This window comes from Macaca fascicularis, chromosome 8 (genome assembly GCF_037993035.2).
Source record: "Macaca fascicularis isolate 582-1 chromosome 8, T2T-MFA8v1.1".
NCBI classification, from domain to species: domain Eukaryota; kingdom Metazoa; phylum Chordata; class Mammalia; order Primates; family Cercopithecidae; genus Macaca; species Macaca fascicularis.
This window is the reverse complement of record NC_088382.1, coordinates 115,815,252-115,820,071: the sequence shown is the minus strand read 5'-3', so window position 1 is coordinate 115,820,071 and position 4,820 is coordinate 115,815,252. Positions and strand designations below refer to the sequence as shown.

The following is a 4,820-nucleotide window of genomic DNA, read 5'->3' as shown; positions in this document are numbered from 1 at the left end:
AGACTAAGTGTTATACTCTTAGCTTTCAGAAGTTTCTGCCAAATGCTACTATTAATATTTCATTCTGAAAAGCAACCTTTTCCTCTAGCTACAAAAGTTACACTATAACCTTAAAGGTGTGGTCCTCTGAGTGTTACTGATATTAACATTAGATGCATTAATTGAGTTGCCATTTATTATTGAGCAATTGCTAGAATTGCTGTGTTTTTCTACAGACAGAGAAGTAGTTGAATATACAATATTAGTCTCTTAGAACAAGGCCATATTTCTCTGTCTATGCTGCATTGACCATGATTTGAGACTCCCAGCCAGAGAAGTAAAACAACTGAGAACTAGTGTATATATAAGCATAGTGCTGGTAAATGGGACAGGTTATGGGAAGAACAAAAATGAACTAGAACTCCTGAAACTCACAAGTGGCTATTATACCATTCTCAGCAGACTTCACTTCTTTATACATATTTGAAATGCTGTTGATAAAATTATACCTTAAAATTAAATAAACAGGCTGAATACAATGGCTTATGCCTGTAATCCCAGCACTCTGGGAAACCGAGGATTGCTTGAGTCGAGGAGTCCGAGACTAGTCTGGGCAACATATTGAGATCCCATCTCTGTTTTAATAAATTAAAAAAAATTAAAATGATATAAACAAACTACAAAAACATGATACAACATGGAAGAAACACACAAAATTAATATTGAACAAAGGAGACCAGATACAAAAGAATACCGGGTGTATAACAGCATTTGTGAAGTTCAAAACCACATAAAAGTAATCTGTAGAAGTCTGATTGTCTTTGCAGAGAAAGGAGATGCTGGAAATTGGGATGAACATGAGGAAGCCTTCAGGGTTAGTAGTCATATTTTATTTCTTGACCCAAGTGGTAGTTACACAGATGTGTTCCATCCATGATGCTTCCTCAAAGTGTATACTTAAAATTTTTGCACTTTTCTACAGACATGTTACGCTTTAATAAAAAAGGGGAAAAATCATACTCCGTAACTAAAGGCACAATCTTGGGTGGCAATGTATTATTAGCTATGTAGCTATTATCGGTTCTTCTTTATATATGAACTTGTGAACTACATGTCATGATTTATTTTGAAACACTGCATTGTACTTCTGTAAGTCCATTAAACCATATTTTATTCTTTTGCTAGCTCTTTCTAAGCAATTAACAACCTCTGTCTCTTGAACATGGGCAAAGTCTGACCTACAATTAAATGTGGACTGACTCACACGTTTCAAAACACATTAAGGCAATGCTCATTGATTTCCATAATCTCATTGCCCCTGAAGCTAAGCCTACTCGTTCTTATGTGTTCCAGTCATAGAGAACATTTACGTCAATTTGACCTAGTTCTTTATTTCATGGAATTTTTAAAGATTAGATAGCTCCAGTGAAAACCAGGTAAATTTCATATCCCGAGATGATTTAGCTCCATGTAGATTTCTTTTCTTCTTCTTCTTCTTATTTATTATTATTTTTTGAAACGGAGTCTTGCTCTGTTGCCCAGACAAGACTGGAGTACAATGGCATCATCTGGGCTCACTGCAACCTCTGCCTCCAGGGTTCAAACAATTCTTCTGCCTCAGCCTCCCAAGTAGCTGGGACTACAGGTGCGTGCCACCACACCCAGCTAATTTTTTGTATTTTTAGTAGAGAAAGGGTTTCACCGTGTTAGCCAGAATGGTCTTGTTCTCCTGACCTTGTGATTCACCTGCCTTGGCCTCCCAAAGTGTTGGGATTACAGGCGTGAGTCACAGCGCCTGGTCCCATGTAGATTTCTTAACACAGTTCAGTTATCTGCTGGATACACTTCAGGATCTTTTTGTTTTTGTTTTTGTTTTTGAAACCTGCTTCTTTATCTTGGATTTTTAACATAACACACCGTATCTATATGCACTCTGAGCTCTTAAAACCTCTGAAACTTTACCTGCAAAAGGTGGTCCCAACAACGCAGAGATGCCATTAGCACAGATGATGATGCCGTAGGAATTTGCTAAATGTTCAATGCCAACCAAGTCTTCAGCCACTATGGGCATTAGAGAGAAATAACTGCTGGAAAACCCTATCAGTGCGCAGATGACCACCAGGCCAGCATAAGTGTGCACCAATAGCAGAATTAAAAATGCTGAGGAGGCCGGCTGCGGTGGCTCACACCTGTAATTCCAGCACTTTGGGAAGACGAGGCGGGCGGATCACAAGATCAGATCAAGACCATCCTGGCTAACATGGTGAAACCGCGTCTCTACTAAACATACAAAAACAAAATTAGCTGGATGAGGTGGCGGGCGCCTGTAGTCCCAGCTACTCAGGAGGCTGAGGTGGGAGAATGGCGTGAACACAGAGTCAGAGCTTACAGTGAGCTGAGATCATGCCACTGCATGGCAGCCTGGGCGACAGCACGAGACTTCGTCCCCCCCAAAAAAAAAAAAAATCAAAAACAACAAAACAAAACAAAAATACTGAGGACAAGACTGAAGTTGGCCAACAGGAAGACATTCCAAACACTGATGCAAGGTAAGTCAGCTATGACGCCCAGGATCACTTTTCCAAAAATGTGAACTACTGCTATAATTGAAGTCAGAGGGAAAACGTCGCTTGCTCCAATAAGTTACACAAACTGACGATTTCTGGGAGATGAATAAAGGAGATGACAAAGCTGCTGTATGCAAACGAAGCCCAGAAAATAAAGGCTACAAACATTCGATTTGTAAACAGAGAGGCTGTCCCAAAATAGCCTGAGTACCAATCCTCAGAGTCCTTCTTGACTCTCATGGTGAGCCAGCTGACATTCTTCAGAACCGGAGAGAGCCCATGATCCGGCCTGATGGGGCACTCCTGGGCTTGCAGGTCACAGAGGGTCTCCTCGTTCCCAGACCCACCGTCCTTCTCTCCTGTTCTTCCCTGCTGTCCATTTGACATCACATATTCCGTGGAGTGCGCAGGCAGGATGCGCAGATCTTTCTCTCCTGGATCGTTTGGGTTTTTCCCAGAAGGAAGGGGCCTCATGAGGGTCCCACAAACACAGGTTTAAGGAAACCGTGCCTTGGATCAACATGGCATTCCTCCAGCCGTACTCTGCGCACAAGTACTTCAATAGCACAGTCATTAGGAACATACCGAATCTGGTCCCCTTAGTGCTGAGCGCCCTGGACCAGGGCGCGTCTCTTCTGGAAATACCTGCCCACAATGACCACCGCTGACAGGCCATCCCGCTGCCCAGGCCAGCTGCCGCGCCAAAAGTAATGAAGAGATAATGCACATTTGCAGCGTAGGCACTCAACACCCAGCCCAGGGAGTTGACGAGCCCTCCAATGATTGCAGTCCGGAGGCACCCACAGGTGTTAATGAACAAGCTGATGAAAGGGCTGCCCGAGGCTCGCTGGGCTGCGGACTCACTCGGCTCCACGCCCAGATCCTCAAACTTGCTTTTCTGCTTGGAGCCCCCTGAGCTGCTAGGTGTAGAGATTTGTTGCAATGTCGCCTATCATCCTGGAGATGCGGGTGCCTGCGGCTCAGCTCTCCAGAGGGCTCGGTGCGCTGGGTGAGGGGCTCCCGTGCTCTTCTGCCGCTCGCTGCCAGGCCAGGTGAGAGTTTGGTGGAGCTGAAAGTTGGACGCCTCACTCCAGGTGGTTTTAAAAAGGGAGCGTTTGGAGGCGCCCAAACCTAACCTGGGCTTCCTTCCAATCGGAGCAATTTCCAATCTTCCTGCTCGTTCATTCCTATACCGGCTAATTCTGGTTTGGCAGGAGGAAAAAAAAGTGCAGTCACCTCACATGCACACTCTTGTTGCCAGTTGAAGTTTATTGATTTGGCTGAGGTTCCCCTAAGGCACTGCATATTTATCACTGGAGGAAAGGTCCTGAAACTAAATCCAGAATGCAGGTGAGACTAGCATTAGCCTCCATTTCTCTGAGATGGGAGAGAAGGGATGAAACAGACCCTCACTGCAATATTTTTGGCCAAAGAGGACTCAATGTAACTCAGTGTCCCTTATTTTTTTTCTCTCTCTCTTTTAGAGACAAGGGTTTCACTGTGTTGCCAGGCTGGTCTTGAACACTTGGGGTCAAGTGATCCTCTGGCCTTGGCCTTCCAAAGTGCTGGGATCACAAGCTGAGCCACTGTGCCTGGCCAGTCCCTCATTCTTGGTCCCACTCTGGGTTCCACCTCTCCCTGCTCTTTCTGCATGTTCATTACCTACCTTCATGGGCACCAGGCACAACTTTCATCTCAATGCCTCCCTACCTCATTCCCAGCAGGGAACACAACACAATGCTTTACCTTGAACAATTTTCTGTATTATTGACGTGAATGCACGAGTTGATGAAGCCTGTGCTGTTTTACCCCTCCTGAAGGTTTTGTAGTGGTTCTCTACTGCTGTTGTAATAAATCACCACAGTAATAGCAGAGGAAAACCACACAAATTCACTATTTTACAGTGCTGGAGGTTGGAAGTTTGAAATGGGTCATACTGGGCTAAGATCGTGGTGTTGACACCTTCAAGGCTGTGTTCCTTCTTGTGGCTCTAGGAGAGAGCCACCAGTTTCTGCAGTCCACGCACATTCCTTGGCTGGTGGCTCTTACTCCATCTTCAAAGCCAGCACTGCTGTGTCATTCTATCTTCTTTCCATACTCACATTGCCGTGTCTCCTCTCCCAGACTATTATTCTTAAAACATCTAGGTACTTCCCATTTATTATTTATTTACTTATTTTTGAGGCATTTTCTTACTCTGTTGCCCAGGCTGGAGTGCAGTAGTATGATCAGAGCTCACTGCAACTCCTGCCTCCTGGGTTCAAGGGATCCTTC

General features: G+C 44.5%; 1 pseudogene; it reads right to left on the bottom strand.

Moving 5' to 3' along the window:
* Positions 1-1,793: 1,793 nt before the first annotated feature.
* Positions 1,794-4,600, bottom strand: LOC102146736 (monocarboxylate transporter 14 pseudogene; annotated as a pseudogene).
* Positions 4,601-4,820: the final 220 nt, after the last annotated feature.